Genomic DNA, 17,836 nt, shown 5'->3' on the forward strand with positions numbered 1-17,836 from the left:
TTAAAGAAATCTGAAATGCTTTATGAGAAGAATGCTTTTAAGAGTAGATAACTTCCAGATTTCCTCATTTGTTTTTTCTGTTTCATCTGATGTCACTTTTGGGAAATATAATTTGAGACAGCAAACTGTTAACTGGAAAAACAGCAGTAAAACAATTTGTACCAACAAAATGCTGCTTGACAACTTTGAAATAAATAAAAAAGTTTGGGATTAAATTTTTTTTGGCAAGCTCACGTTGGCCCGTGTTTTCTATATAATCATTGGACATATTTCTGTGGCATGATCATTTTGTTCTATTAAAATAAATTGCACAAGCAATGGCTTTCTGGCTCGAAGGGCTCTCATGGGAAACAAGGCTATTTGTTGTGTATGAGGTTTTGTCATTGGAAGACACAATACTGGCTTGTGTCCACTGCTGTGACCAGGAACATACTCATAAGCGGTTTCACACTTTTTAAATTCAAACAACAAATACAATATCAAAATGGCCTATTCACTTGATGAGACTATTTATTTATTTATGCTCAAGAACTGTCTGACCTCTCTTTCTCTAAAAACCACAACAAAAGCTTTTATAGTTTTTGTAAAAATCTCACGAAGGGGTGAAATGTAATAATCTTTTCTGCTCGGATTCAAAGGGAAGGCAAGCATGGACCGTTAAAGGCAAATGACCCTTGGTTTATTGTAAGGAAGATCTGTTGAACCAGTCACAACCACTTAAAATCATGTAGGCAGAAATTGTGAATGATTACAAGACAGTCAAAGAATTATGTTCAGACTAATCTTCATAAAGTCTTCAAGTAGGCCCACAGAACACTTTGCCCAAGCAGTCATTTTTTTGATTATAACAAACCACTGGTATCAGACTTTGAATTCTGTGAGGAACTGTCACTGAATGTCAGAGGTAAATTATAAACATAACAGAGAAAGTTTTCAACAAGCATAGTCAATTTTTCTTCTATCTGCCTTTCTACAAAAAACAAGGTCGTGACAAGAACAGCCTTTCTCTCTCTATTAGACATCATGTCATCACTTGTCGCTTCTTGTTTATTCTGCTTGGGCTGAACTTCCCTCCTGCTTTCTTTTCATCTCTTGTTGTTTTTCATTTCTTGTTCTGTAGATATTATTACCCCACTGCATACCTTTGAGACCTGAATATGTATAAATATATTACAAATTGTCAATTTTCATGTAGGCCTACAGTTGTAAAATGGTTTACATGAAGTGGTGTGCCACCTTGAGATTATATTGTATGGCTTTACAATGATTATAAAATGGGTTTCAGCTGTCATTTTCTTTTTAACCCCTTGTTGTGTTTCAAACAACTTGATTACTGATGCAAACATTGATATTCCAACCAACAGCATGATTTGAGGGTCATGCTTTAGTACAATCGTTCAATAAATAATTTATAATTATAATATATAAATAATTATTTTAGACATAACATTACCAGTTTTTGTCTATTTTGCACCGAAAAATAGTTCCAAAAAGGGTCAAGGCAGTTGACAGTTGTTTGTCTCTGAGCTACAGAGCTCTGCACATGACAAGTGGGAAAAAAAAGATATTGTGTCCACAAATAAAGAACTTGTACTTGTTCGTTTGTGGCCACATTTTATTAATTAGTTACCTCATTTCATTTAAAGGAATAGTTCACTCAAACATGAAAACTTGCCAAAAATGTACTCACTCTCAGTCCATCCAAGATGTTGATGAGTTTGTTTCTTATTTGAACAGATTTAGAGAAATTTAGCATTACATCACTTGCTCACCAATGGATCCTCTGCAGTGAATGGGTGCCATTGAAAAGAGAGTCCAAACAGATGATAAAAACATTACAATAATCTACAAGTAATCCACACGACTCCAGTCCATCAATTAATGACTTATGAAGCAACAAGCTATGTGTTCGTAAGAAACAAATTTAAATTAACTTTAAATTGTTGCTTCTGGCCAACGAGTCCATAAAGTAACGTAATAAAAGTCTGTCCTCTCATATCAAACATGTTTGTTAAAACTGTCCTGTTTTGGCTTGTAAATGGTGCTTGATCTGTGCATATTTCCCTCCTGATTCAGACAAGATGTTTTTGTTGTTGTTATTTTGTTTTTTTCACTGGCGAAAGCAATATTATGGATAGAGGGCTTGTATTTCAGCTAGAAGCAACATTTTAAAGTTAAAACGTCTGAATGATGGATTTGTTTCTTACAAACATGCAGCTTTTCACTTCACAAGATATTAATTGATGGTTAATTGACGGTCTGTCTGTTAATTGATGGAGTCATGTGGATTACTTGTGATATTTTTTTAATCACCATTTTAGACTCTCATTCTGACGGCACCCATTCACTGCGGATGTAACGCTAAATTTCCCCAAATCTGTTTTGATGAAGAAACAAACTCACCTACATCTTAGAAGGCGAACCGGTAGCTATAGGTTTCCATACAATCTGCTCACACCCAGGGTTGGATTGGTAATCGGGCATACCGGGCATTTTCCCGGTGGGCCGACGCACTTAAGGGGCCAACAGAATGTTTTTTATTTATTTATTTTTTTTTTGCTAAGGACCATCACGCAGGGACAGCGAGCAGCAAATAAATGCAGGCTTGGTGAGCAGAAGAGAATTCTTTAAAAAAAACATTAAATATCTTACTGTTCAAAAACTTTTGACTGATAGTGTATGTATGTATATATACTATATACAGAAGTGGTGGTGGTGGTGGGCCGCCAGGGCCGATTTTTTGTCCCAGTCCAGCTGCTTACACCTTACACCAGGTTGGCATGTCATGTGCAAGGCTCCATACCGAGCATCATATTTTGTTTGAGTGAATCAGTGTGTTTGAACAAATTGGTTGACAAATTTTATGGTTTTATGAATTTGTTACAAATTCTCTCTTTCTTTTTTGTGCTCACACCTCCGTTTTAGTGCAAGTCAAACTATTCAAACTCATACAAAATCGCCAACTCGTAATTCTTATGAATACTCATAAGAATTACGAGCCTGTCTGGAACGCAAACATGGACAAATGGAGTGATTCAAGCAGTCCCAGTCCCTCTTGGAACACCAAATCGGTCAATTAAGTTTAAAGACGCAAAAAAAAGAAAAAAAAAAAGAGCTTTGTATCTGAGGGCTTCATGTGAAGTTTAAACTTGAAATTGGAAACAAATGGATACTTTATATTAACAAGTCAAATTAGTCTAGGATCAGTTTTAGTCCAGGTATAATAAACTAAACATCACTGTACCTTCTTGTGTGGTCTTGAGGAATTAGATCATTGTGGTATACAGCAGAATCCACATCCACCCCCCTCCCAGAATCCACAATATTGTTTAGACACAACACAAAAGAGGTGGCCTTGAGCTATGTCTGCATGTGTGTGTTCTGTGAGTGTCAGTCCCCCACAGTCCAGTAATGCTCTAGAAACGTAGCACGTGTCTGAAGGTCGATGCGGCCCCGTGTCCTGCATACATCCAGCATCAACCAAAACGAACCACTTAACTTGAAGAGTCATTTCCTGGACATCCCTTTGAAAACAAGTGGTTTGATCCCTCTGCACAGAGCCGTGCCACAATCTCAGCACTGTAGTCTGGAGAAAACGGAGACCATTAACACAGCGGGCAGTGACAGTCTCTATTATTTCTTTTACTATGAGAAAAATGTGGCCTGGGGAAGCAATCACACTCACTTCAAATGGTAGCGTATGTTTTTTGTCATTAAGCTGGCCCACGTTTTAATGCATGGCTTTCTTTTTTTTTTTCCTGACCAAAATTTTTTAATACTAAATATGTTGTAAATAGCATAGGGTTAAAAATTGAAAATATATTTGAAGTGTTCATTTGCAAAACCATATAACTCCATTTTTAACAATTGTCAAAAATCATGTTTTTCCATTGTGCATTCCAAGTAATCTCAGTCAAACTGCAGTTGGGTTATTAAGTAAAAATAACAACAACAACAACAACAAAAAATACAGCTAACTAACACAATAAAAACATTATAACATAATAAAAAACATGATTTTTGAAAAAAAAAAAAAAAAAAAAACAGCGTTATCTGTTTTTGCAAATACACTCTTCATTTGTTTAAACCTTCAAATGCTAAAATGTACTTCTCAGGGCAAGAAAATACATTTCCAATCAAGAATGGGTCAAAATATATGAGGGAATTAAAAAAAAATAATAATAATTGGAAACTTTATCATACATTTTTAAATATGAGCAATATATATTTTCCATATATTCCATTTTGGTGGATTTTTACATAAAATATATATCTGAATCCATCTCTCTGAGGAGGAAGAAGTGTTGCTGTAGCAGTAACAGAGCTAAAGGTGATCAGAGAATCTCTGCACTGTACAGCTGTTACTGACAACTTAATCGTTTCTTAAAAACACATGTGAATTGATCCAAAGAAAACTGCCATCAAGGTCTGCTAAGCTCAATGAACTCTTTGTTAGTTTTACGTAAATACTCCGTAATTGTCAGTGTGCGTTGCTTGAGGTGTAAAACTTGTCAAGTATATTTATTTATTTATTTATTTTAGGAGCAAAAAGAAAACTTCATTTCAGGAAAGTAGTGACATGCTGTCTGAGGGGATTAAGTGCCCAAAAATGATTTCACTCAAAAATACATCACTTTGAAGTCTGTAATTTATGGTTTGTGCAAAATTAACTCTTCTTTATGATGCCGTAATGTTGACACTACATTGTCTTATTTCATTTCTCCCCCCTCGCTGCTCTACTTGAAGGTGTTTAAGCCTCGCTGGGATTCATTCCCTTAAGGTGGCTTGTCTAATCTCCTGAGAAGTAGTTGCTGAATTCTCCGTTTTCATTTCGACCGCATTTTTGCCTTCAGCAATGCTAACTGGGACAGTATACAGAAAATGCCAGTTTTGAGGGATGACTGGCACTCGTTGATGTGCTAGCATTAAGTTTTCATCACCTCAAACCTCTGTCTCGCAGGTTTAGCAATTCTGTAAACAATCATACAGGTGTGGTGAGGACCAGGTGCCCTTCGCCATCTAAACATCTTGCACATGTCATCAATTCTATCAGGTGTACTGTATATGCTTTGATGTCTTTGGAGAGCTCTTCCTCTGTTGAAGCTGATCTGTTATTTGTTGTGAGGCTATCTTTGGCAGCAGCTTTGACTTGTTTTCATTTTAATGTTGATTCAGAGTAATCCCAGTACTATCATCAACGTCAGGCTGTTGTTTTCAGAAACCACACCCTAGAGAAGCATCTTAACATCTTACAGTCTTCCAAGTTTGACTGTTTTAGGGCAAGTGTTGTTTTCATGTCTCCTCTTCATATAAATCCAAATAATAATCATTTTTTGGCCAAGTGCTAGTGCTCTTGTTATGCTGCTGACCTCTTACCACTGTAAAAACAAGTTAGTCAAGGATGGCCACGTTCTTCACTGACCCCATGACTGCAGTGAGATCTTCATTCATCGGGTCTGCACATATGATATGATAATGCTTGATCTGTAAGGGATCATTTGAGGGTCAATGAGAAATAGTGTTCACAATAAAAGGGAAAATATTTTCAAAATAAAGTTTTAAATGTAGAAATGTCATGTTGGTTTCATATGCTTTTGAAAAACTGACCTTGCTTTGTCATAAAAAGCTCCAATTATCTGATATTTTAGGAGACTTAATGACCTTGACATGTTATGATGGTCTGCAGGGTCCTCTTTATGATATTTATACTGTTTTATATCTATTTTTCTTTTCATGTTGCCAGCACCACATGACTTTGATTTGGCGGACAAAGATTTTTCAAACTGTTAATAAGAAGTGAGGCAATTTTGTTAAAAAAAAGTCAGGGCAGTTTTATCATGTATGTATGTATTTTTACTTTCCAAAAATATGAACAATGAAACATGCTTATCATATAAGTGGTTTATTCACGTCATTTTATGTATTTTATTTATAATGCAATTAATGTTAATAGACGCCCCCCACCAAAACATTTATATATATATATATATATATATATATATATATATATATATTGTTTTATTTATTTATTCATTTATTTATTTTTTGGTGGGGGTGGTATTAATATATTAACATTAATTGCATTATAAAAAAATACATAAAATGACGTGAATAAACCACTTATATGATAAGCATGTTTCCAAAATATATACAGTGGAGTGCGGAAAGTATTCAGACCCCTTAAATTTTTCAATCTTTGTTATATTGCAGCCATTTGCTAAAATCATTTAAGTTCTTTTTTCCTCATTAATGTACACACAGCACCCCATATTGACAGAAAAACACAGAATTGTTGACATTTTGCAGATTTATTAAAAAGAAAAACTGAAATATCACATGGTCCTAAGTATTCAGACCCTTTGCTGTGACACTCATATATTTAACTCAGGTGCTGTCCATTTCTTCTGATCATCCTTGAGATGGTTCTACACCTTCATTTGAGTCCAGCTGTGTTTGATTATACTGATTGGACTTGATTAGGAAAGCCACACACCTGTCTATATAAGACCTTACAGCTCACAGTGCATGTCAGAGCAAATGAGAATCATGAGGTCAAAGGAACTGCCTGAAGAGCTCAGAGACAGAATTGTGGCAAGGCACAGATCTGGCCAAGGTTACAAAAAATTTCTGCTGCACTTAAGGTTCCTAAGAGCACAGTGGCCTCCATAATCCTTAAATGGAAGGCGTTTGGGACGACCAGAACCCTTCCTAGAGCTGGCCGTCCGCCAAACTGAGCTATCGGGGAGAAGAGCCTTGGTGAGAGAGGTAAAGAAGAACCCAAAGATCACTGTGGCTGAGCTCCAGAGATGCAGTCGGGAGATGGGAGAAAGTTGTAGAAAGTCAACCATCACTGCAGCCCTCCACCAGTCGGGGCTTTATGGCAGAGTGGCCCGACGGAAGCCTCTCCTCAGTGCAAGACACATGAAAGCCCGCATGGAGTTTGCTAAAAACACCTGAATAAGATTCTCTGGTCTGATGAGACCAAGATAGAACTTTTGGCCTTAATTCTAAGCGGTATGTGTGGAGAAAACCAGGCACTGCTCATCACCTGTCCAATACAGTCCCAACAGTGAAGCATGGTGGTGGCAGCATCATGCTGTGGGGTGTTTTTCAGCTGCAGGGACAGGACGACTGGTTGCAATCGAGGGAAAGATGAATGCAGCCAAGTACAGGGATATCCTGGACGAAAACCTTCTCCAGAGTGCTCAGGACCTCAGACTGGGCAAGGTTTACCTTCCAACAAGACAATGACCCTAAGCACACAGCTAAAATAACGAAGGAGTGGCTTCACAACAACTCCGTGACTGTTCTTGAATGGCCCAGCCAGAGCCCTGACTTAAACCCAATTGAGCATCTCTGGAGAGACCTAAAATGGCTGTCCACCAACGTTTACCATCCAACCTGACAGAACTGGAGAGGATCTGCAAGGAGGAATGGCAGAGGATCCCCAAATCCAGGTGTGAAAAACTTGTTGCATCTTTCCCAAAAAGACTCATGGCTGTATTAGATCAAAAGGGTGCTTCTACTAAATACTGAGCAAAGGGTCTGAATACTTAGGACCATGTGATATTTCAGTTTTCTTTTTAATAAATCTGCAAAATGTCAACAATTCTGTGTTTTTCTGTCAATATGGGGTGCTGTGTGTACATTAATGAGGAAAAAATGAACTTAAATGATTTTAGCAAATGGCTGCAATATAACAAAGAGTGAAAAATTTAAGGGGGTCTGAATACTTTCCGTACTCACTGTATATATATATATATATATATATATATATATATATATATATCTACACCCACTTCTGTAACCAAGGTTTACAGCAAAATAAATCATTTGGCCATGATCGATGTCAGTCAACCTTGAATAAGTAAAAATTTTCAACTCGTCTGGATTGGCAATATTAACCCGTTTAACCAGCATTTTCAGTTAAGGATGAAAGAAATCAGGTCAACTTGGATGGATGTCAAGAAGAAAGTCTTTGAATAGAACTGGGACATTAAACCACATCATTAACATACAGGAAAGAGAAATAAAGAGCAGAATCATAGAATCATTAATCATAAAGAGTCTGACAGCGGCAGCAGTTCAGAATGATTGATGATGAGCCAAGATAAATTTGATCCCTTTTCACATCACTGTCTGGATATGTCACATAGTGAACTATGATTTGTTTAGTACACAACATCAATATTTTGACAGCCATACAGACTCATAGGAGATACTGTAGTCACCAGTGCAAAAATAAACTTAAATTAAAATTAGGCTTGACTGACAAATGTTTAAATGTAATTTATGTAGTTGTCTTGTATGTTTTGTTTTCTTTTTCCTGTAGCTTTAGTGCTAAAACCCTTTAAAGATGTTTTGGTTGTGATTTATTCACACAGAAGAAAGGCTTTTCACATTTACTGTATAAACCCTGCATTTAACGCTGGGTAAAAAAAAGAACACTTCACTCTTGTAATTTAAAAGCAGGGTTAGCACCTTGTGAAGAGCCTTTTTTGAAATATTTAATGGCAAAATGCAACATTTTTCACACTTTCTAAAAATAAATGTAAAACATAATGACGTCAACCTTCCAACATTGTGTCAGATGTCAATTGCGGTTGTGAAATCGAGACGCTCACATGCTGTCTCATAAGCTAGTGTTAGCGCTGTTCATCTTCCCGGGCTTTGGGGGCAGATGTGCAGTGGGAGTATCTTAGTGCAAAGTTTCTCTGAGTCTGGAGCTGAAGCTCCCCAGAGGAGTGCTTGCAGTGGGTTTGCCATGAAGTCTGGATGACTATCTAGACGATTGCCAAAGTCAGAGACTTATTTCAAAGAAGCCAGTGGTCTCCGATGAGTCAAAGCACGCAATATTCATGAAATGTGTGTGTATACGCGTCAGTCTGCGCTTTAACACATATCACTCTGTTCTTGTTCACAGCCCATCTGCTGCAGTGTTCCTGATAAAATCCAGAGCATCATGGGGGAGATGGATTGAGTGTCAGATGGTGTATCTCTCTCTCTCTCTGTGTGTGTGTAAAACCCCCATATCTGTAGTAGCGTATAGCTGCAAGAGTCCAAAAATTGTAAAACAGGATCTGTAGATCTGAACTGATCTATGATGCACTACCATTCAAAAGTAAGGGTTCAGCTATTTTTATTTATTTTTTATTTTTTAAGAAATTAATAATTTTATTAAGCAAGGGCGCATTCAATTGATTGACAAATTAGAAGATTGTATTTATAAGTTGTATTTTATAAGTAAATACTGTTCTTTTGAACTTTATTTGTTCTTTATTCCAAACTATTAAGCAGTACAACTGTTTTCAACATCAGATGTATTAAACTGAGCAAAAGTGACAGTAAAGGCATTTAGAATTTCAAAAAAGATTTCTATTTTACATTTCTTTTGAACTTTCTATTCATCAAAAGTCCTGAAAAAATGTATCAAGGTTTCACAACTGTTTTCAACATTGATAATAATCAGAAATGTTTCATTAGCATCAATCAGTATTACAATGATTTCTGAAGGATCTTGTGAAGCTGAAAACTGGAGTAATGGCTGCTGAAAACTGTTTGCTGTGCTGGAAATGACTCCTCAAATGTGGGACAGCTGTACTTTTTGACCGAGAAAAATAAAACTACAAATCATTTTCACACAAAAAGGGTCTTGAAATGGTAAGATAATCATAGATTTAAACAAGTAGATATAATATTTTTTAATGGATGTTTCTTAAGGATAAATTACATCAAACATAACTTTATAAATAATGTGTTTTTAAATCTAAAGGCTGTAAACTCCATTGACAGAACTTGCTGAAACCTGAAATTATTTTTAAAAATTCAAATACGTTCATGACATCATGATATAGCCATGAAACGTCAATATCCCATTGGCAAAGACTTAATGATAACTGGCACCTGGGTTTATTTTTCAAGTTCTTCAGAGCAAAATAACTCACTCCAGCTCCACATATCCATCAGTTTTTCCATTACCATGGAAACACACAGACACACACACACACAATGTGCTGCCTTATACTGTGCTCTGTGTCTGCCAACACCTCCACCGATCAATACTCATCTTCATATCGTTTGGTTTGAAAATTGATTTGCAGCCTTGTTTGTTGGTTGTAAAATAAATTAGCCTATGGATCAATGCTTTCAAGGTTGGTCCAAACTCCATGTTCCAACAGCTGATAACTCTCACATTTCACACATTCATTCATACAGCACATCTATGCTTTCCAAGATTCAATATACCTAATGCATTATTAAATCTCTGGTCAATAAAATCAGGTGACTGTATATTTACCTACTTAAAGCCATTAAACAGTTGGACACTGTGTATTAAATGTTACAGAGAAGATTGATTGACTGAGTTTCTTTATAAGACACATCAGATATGAGTCTGCGGTCTTCCTTGATTAAATATTGATTTTTTTTCAGCAGACATCAAGCTCTTTTTAATGAGACTCATCTCGATTGTCAATCACAGTCGTGGTTCATGCCCGTCAATGGCCCTTCAAAGCCTGTGTCAATCTGTTTTGTGGCATTTGACAAAATGATCTTAAATCTGGGTCGTATTAAATGTTATTGGTATGATTTAAACACAATTTCAGCCTCGGAGTTCAGGAATGTGATCGCGCCTGTTCATACGGAGTGCAGATGTCTGTTTATGAAACCAGTGTGCTGATCATTTGCATTATTATGTAAAATCTTGTGTGGGGTGTTGAAGATCTTGAACTATCGTTCTGAATTTTGCTCTTGGCATATTTTAAGTAGCTTAGCTTGCCAACAAGGTATAAAACAGTTCACTTTAATGGCCTACTGATTTACAGTACATTATTTTGACGCACTTATTAATTCCTTAAGTAGGAAGTGTTCTACAAAGTGCACTACACACTCCAGTGCACAAAGTACTCATAGTGCTCTAAAGGTGTCGTAAGGGGCCCTTCACTGTGCTTTCAGCGCCGTGAGTTGCATTATAAGCTGCACTCTGCACTTCACTGTAAATTTATGACTCCCATCTCCGGAGTGTGATTCCACAGCCTCTGCTTTTGATTAAGCACCGATGTGTGCCTCATCAGCACTATCAGAACAGCCATCTCTCCGCCTGTCAGCAACACCCACACACGCAAACAAGCATGTTCACTTTTGCTCTCACACATACACAGATATGCCCACGGAGGAAATATATCTCCCTCTTGGCCGTGAGCGAGGTCGGCAATCATTCTAGAGAGTCTGGATAAAGCGTCGAGGACGTACTGAAAGAGTTGATTGCTGTCAACATGGCTGTCTGGCAAAGAACGGAGTCTCATCTAGGAACATTGCCCTGTCATTTTAGTTTAAACGACTCAATAATCCTTAAAACACTAAAGTTGATCACATTCTTTTGTGGTTACTGTCATATTGTTACTAATTTGATCATCAAAAATATCCCTATATCTCTGTAAAACTCCAAATATGCACCTATACAGACCATTGCAGTTTCCAGCTGAAATGAACACTAGTGCCAGTAAAATGCTAACTTTTATTGCATTTTACGTAAATTATGATACCAGGTGCAGATTTTTATGCGGGTCCCTACACAAAACTATTCTATGAACTCAAAACACTTTTGCCACAGTGTAATACTTGCATCACATAACTAGCTACATATATGCGTCTTTTCTTATGCAGTAAACTTGCTCGGCTTGTGGTGTGGAATGTGAGTTCTGTGAAAAACGATCCCAACGTTTTTTGCTAAAATAGCATGGTTTCGTCAACAAATGTGTTTTTATCTCACATTTGCTTTTGTTAACACTACTGGTGAGGTTTAGGGTAGGTTTGGTGGTACGTTATTTTCAAACTCAATACAGCATTGCGTCATTCACCCAACATTTAATTTCCGAACTGCCACAATACATTCTACAACCAACATAATAAAACATTGAGATGATCACACTCATCTGTTTCAGTAAAACCGAATATGCTTTTAGTGATACTCTCTGGACATTTCACTTTAAAAGTGTATTGAAACGCGCAAGAAGCAAGGTAATATCATTTCGCTGAAATGTCGCCACAGGCACGTATTTCCAATGAGCCTGGGTTGGTGATTAATGTATTGCCAGTGGAATACAACAAGATGTTGCCATGGGAACTGTCTTGGGAACATAAATAATTCAAAATGTGAATGAAAACATTCCAGTTAATTTGCTGTGATGAGATAATCCTCGAAGAGATGTAGAAAAACACAAGCGCTAATCTGGTACTTTGTCATAGTGGATCTCTTAAATGAGTGTGCAAATTCACTCAGTCAGCTGAATTTTTGCTTTAGGCCATCAAAAGGGTAGAACTGTATTGTTAAAAAGATTATGCAGTGCTGTGTTTTGCTGTCAGCTCTACTAGCACTAGTCCAGTCAGCCACATTTTTAATATCACAAATCAGCTATTTAACTGACACAGACTTCATGCAGCGCCTATAATGCAGGAGACAAAAATATCCTGTATTGCTGCTATTTTGTTATGGAACTCATCCCCAGTAATCCCAGTGCAGACGACATGCATAATCCATATTAAACAGGATTTGGATGGGAAAAAAGCCTCAAAGGAACTCGACAAACAAAAGCAGCCGCGATGCAGCGTTGTGCTCCACAAAAACAAAGTTTCAAAACACTAATCCGCATGGAAAAGGAGAAATCAAGGCCTCCAGATGTCCATATGGGACTATAATCTCTTTATCTCAGGAGGCTTCTCTTAAACATCGCCTGTAACGTCGCCACATCGCCGCCCTCTTTTTGTAGGATCTGATTTAATGGAGCGAACATTTCTTCATAATAAAATCCTCTGTGACTGATATGGGATAGTATCAAATATAAAGCACCAAAGTAATGGCTCCCCCGTACTGGGTGCTGATGGGAGAAAACAGCATCAGCCAGGTGCCATAAAACTTAGAGTAATAACTGCACATCTGCTCACTATTCTCACGGACACAAAACACATGCACACACAAATGTTATCTAAATGGACACTTACGATAGCAAACATATGCATACAATGTAGTTAATCCATGTAGGACACACATACACTACCTAAGATTTCTTATTTGTCTAAGTCCCGCTTTTTCATTGGTCCCCATTGCTGGATAACAACAACACTGCAGTAATGGCCAAAAGGTCTCTCCCTGGAGTACAGCAAGACCCATTTCACAATCCAGAGCACATCCTATTAGATTAGACTGGACAATCGCATTACTTTGAATTTATTATCGTTCAAGCTATTTTTTTTTTTAATCTTATTTAAAGGTCCTATTCAAAGGTCCTGTCATTACAAAAGTGTACTGAATGTAGAAGACACATTTTCGTTTAAAATGCTAAGAATAGAAAGAATTATCCTTTGAACACTGTAATTTAATAATGATTTATTCTGACACCTCTCACCTGTAGGCCTATAATCTTCTGAAGCAGTCCGGGATACGCAAAGACGGCATTGTGATGTTTGGAAGAACACATTGTATCTTTTAAAAACTGTTCTTTGAAATGTTTCCAAAATGAATCAAATAAACAGAAAAAAACATCAAGTGTTCAAACCCGAATGCAATTCTGTTTCATCTGTGGTGATGTGCAGCCACATTTCTCACGCATTTGGGGTTTAAACGCTCATGAACGCCAAATTTTCAATACCCCTGAGGGAAGTCACTCCATTAATCCATGAGCTGTACTGTATGTGCCTTCTTTTCAGTCCAGCGTGCAAAATAGCTTTCGCCCTGAGAAATGACTGTCATTCAACTTCATGAGCGTTTCTTCTTCTTGTGGGTCCCCCAGATTTTCAGCTCAAAATGTAATAACTATTGAATAATCAAAGCAGCTCTTTGCAAACAAACAAGCTATAAAATATCTCCCTCCTCTGCACTATACGATTTGTAGAGCATGGATTAATTTGAGCATGGATTTCACACGAACTGATTATGAAACACATCTGAGGGATTTTAAAAAATCAATATAGTGAGACTGGATTGAATAAAACACCAAAAAGTCTGTCACCCCTGGATAAAAGCTGAATCTAAGAATTCAGGGAGATCCAAAACAGGTAGACTTTGTGAGAGACTGCTAAATAAAAACAAGTTGACCAATGACATGGCTCTCATCCTCGTGTTATTTTTGTGGAACAAACATTGAAACAATGTTTAACGCTAAAAGAGTGTTAAAAGTAAAAAAAAAAAAAAATACTTAAAAATTTTAAAAAATTGAAAAAATAAAAAAATGTTAAGATGATCTGTGAAAAGTAAGATGTTGAAACAATTGTGCAATATCCATACTGATTCAAGTCACATATATGATCTGTTAATTTATTTACATTTACATTAAACATGCAATTCATACAGACAATGGTTTATGTACACCTCTTCTGTAACAAGCATGTGTGTAATTTCTGCATTAAATCGTATCATAATAAAAAAGTTTAAATTCATGAAAAATAAATTTTAAATTCTTTAAAATAAAAATAACTGCAGGACTCAATAACTCTAAAGGTACAATAATAGTAATAATAATAATAATAATATTTAAGACAAAAAATGGTATGTAGGAATTATGCAGGAATTGAAGCTGTAATGGTGAGAACACAAGCCAGAGTGCAATCATTTTTGAAAATGTTTCTTATGGGATTGGCCAGTTGGGAGGCTCATGGGAAAGTGGGAGGAGGAAATATCATATCTCCCTCTGGTTTAAAAAGTGTGAAGTATTTTGATACATATTTCATCTGCTCACACTTTCGGTCCCTGAAGTCATCTATTCTCTCCTTCTCTCGCTGTCCCTCTTTTGCCTCTTCTCCCCTTTGGTTCCTTTGCTTCTCTCCCCTCTAGGTTTCCTTCTTCCTGATGCTGCTTACCTTTTAGTCTCCCTTTCTCTCACACTGTACCATACTCCGGCCAATCTCTGGAGCATCATAAATGTGTTGCAAGCGGATCGAGTCTTCCCAAACTCTCTAACCCCCACCCTTCCTTCTCTCTGTTTCTTCAAAATCCCTGTCTGTGGGTCACCAGAGTCCAGAAGCACTCATAAATCCTGAGGCACAGTTCAACACTTCAGCAGGGAAGCAAGAAGACACTTCCAACCAGGCCATTACGTTCTCTAATGTTCTCACTGCACTCCAGATGCAACATGCAGAGATCCATCGATTTATTCAGACAGCCTTTATATCAGTCATACTAACATTCGGCCTGGATTCAAACAACTAGCAATATTTTCTACTTAACTGAATCCATTGAGGCCTCATTGACAAGAGAATGATTACTTTAAACAATGAGGTTGATACTGATGTGCCTCATTATCAGACAACATGACAAAACAATGACTTTTTACACACTCCTTCAGGGAGTTCAGACAGATAAGATACATATTTCATTTTCTAATAGAGAATCGTTTAATGTCTAATCATAAAAATGTCAGCTTAACCCAGGCACACACACACACACACGACATGCAAGGAACTACATATGGAAGTCATCCCAGCCATCCAAACAAGCCACATGTAATAGCCATCACCAAGCCTGACTCAGAGTAGATGCCTGCTGAAAAATTCAACTTAGACCAACATGAATTTCCATGCTGTATTATTCTGGTAAAGCTGGCTATGCCATATACTTTTATGGTAAACAACCCCCTAAGAGTTTCCAATGTTTGAATCATTTCTTGTCTTTTTTGCACACTCCAGACAGTCAGTCAGTGCTTTCCCAGCTAACAGGAAACATTCTCAGAACTTTGGTTAACATTCTGGCAAGATTCTTTCAAAGTTATGAATGTTCTCCGGGTAACATTAATAGAATGTTTGTTCAAAGTTATCTTGCCTTCAATAGTTCCTGTTAGTTCAAAAAACAATTTCTACATTGTTAATATAATGTTTTTTGTTTTTTTCTAAATCTCTCTAAATTTCAATATTTGTATAAAAAAAAAAAAATCATGCTACTATTTGTATTCGAAAGTAATGTTCCCATAATGTTAGCAAAATTATAAAATGGAATGTTTTCTTAACATTTGCATAACCAAGATTTTATTTTTTGTTTTTTAAATAGATGTTTTGAATGTTTGCAGAACAGTCAGAAATAGCATTTTCATAACTTAATGATAATGTCAGCAAGATGTGCTTAGAGTACAGGTGCATCTCAGTAAATTAGAATGTCGTGGAAAAGTTAATTTATTTCAGTAATTTAACTCAAATTGTGAAATTCGTGTATTAAATAAATTCAATGCACACAGACTGAAGTAGTTTTAGTTTTTGGTTCTTTTATTTGTGATGATTTTGCCTCACATTTAACAAAAATCCACCAATTCACAATCTCAACAAATTAGAATACTTCATAAGACCAATAAAAAAATTTGTGAATTGTTGGCCTTCTGGAAAGTATGTTAATTTACTGTATATGTACTCAATACTTGGTAGGTACTCATTTTGCTTTAATTACTGCCTCAATTCGGCGTGGCACAGAGGTGATCAGTTTGTGGCACTGCTGAGGTGGTATGGAAGCCCAGGTTTCTTTGACAGTGGCCTTCAGCTCATCTGCATTTTTTGGTCTCTTGCTTCTCATTTTCCTCTTGACAATAGATTCTCTATGGGGTTCAGGTCTGGTGAGTTTGCTGGCCAGTCAAGCACACCAACACCATGGTCATTTAACCAATTTTTGGTGCTTTTGGCAGTGCGGGCAGGTGCCAAATCCTGCTGGAAAATGAAATCAGCATCTTTAAAAAGCTGGTCAGCAGAAGGAAGCATGAAGTGCTCCAAAACTTCTGTGTTTTGAGTTGATTAGCTAATTGGCATGTCACCATATTCTAATTTTTTGAGATCATCACAAATAAAAGAACCAAAGACTTAAACTACTTCAGTCTGTGTGCATTGAATTTATTTAATACATGAGTTTCACAATTTGAGTTGAATTATTGAAATAAATTAACTTTTCCATGACATTCTAATTCATTGAGATGCACCTGTATGTCACAGAAACTCAGATTTGTTAAAAAATACTTATTCATACAGTATTCAGACAGAAGAGCTGTCTTTAATTGTGAGTGAGCCCTGTCCCAAATAGTATACTTTATGAGCACTTGTGCGGACTTACAGCCATGTGCAAGACCGTATGGCATCCCATTTGTCTTTTTACATTTCAGAAGTGTGTTCACAAGCACCCCCTTTGCAGCCCTTGTTATGTATTTCTGCTGAAGTGAGCTTCGCAAAACACAAGTTTACCTGACGTAATGATGATCTGAAAGATTAAGCAATATGATGTTAGCGAACATAATGACACCCCCACTGTAAAACTTACTTCACATAAATTTAATTTTGGCGTGATTTGATTTGAACTGACGTTACACCAGTTCTACTTAATTAAGTCCACTGAGTCCATCTCATTGACTAGAGAATGATTACTTTAAACAATGAGGTTGATAAAACAATGTGACAAAATAGCAGCTTTTTGAACACTCCTTCAGGGAGTTTACACAGATAAGATCTTAAACATTTAAAAACCATTTAAAATCTAATCCTAAAAATGTAATTTTCATATAAAGTACCATTTAAAATCTAACTATAAAAATTTCAGCTTAAACCAGGCACACACAAAATCAAGCAACTTTGAAACTAAGCAACTTTCAGGGTTTTTTTTTTTTTTTAGAACAGTGAATTCACTTGACCAACGTGAAAGTAAATTAATTCTGTGTGCGGAACTTTGTCGACCTTGCATAAAACTGCAGATTGCAGAGATTCCTATTGAAGTGACTGAAATTCACCCCTAAAATTTTGGACAGCAACAGTAAATGTGACTACACCTTTAGAGTGACATTTGTGATGGAGTCATTGAATTGTTCACTCAAACAATTTA

The sequence above is a fragment of the Onychostoma macrolepis genome, chromosome 01 (genome assembly GCF_012432095.1).
Source record: "Onychostoma macrolepis isolate SWU-2019 chromosome 01, ASM1243209v1, whole genome shotgun sequence".
NCBI classification, from domain to species: Eukaryota; Metazoa; Chordata; class Actinopteri; order Cypriniformes; family Cyprinidae; genus Onychostoma; species Onychostoma macrolepis.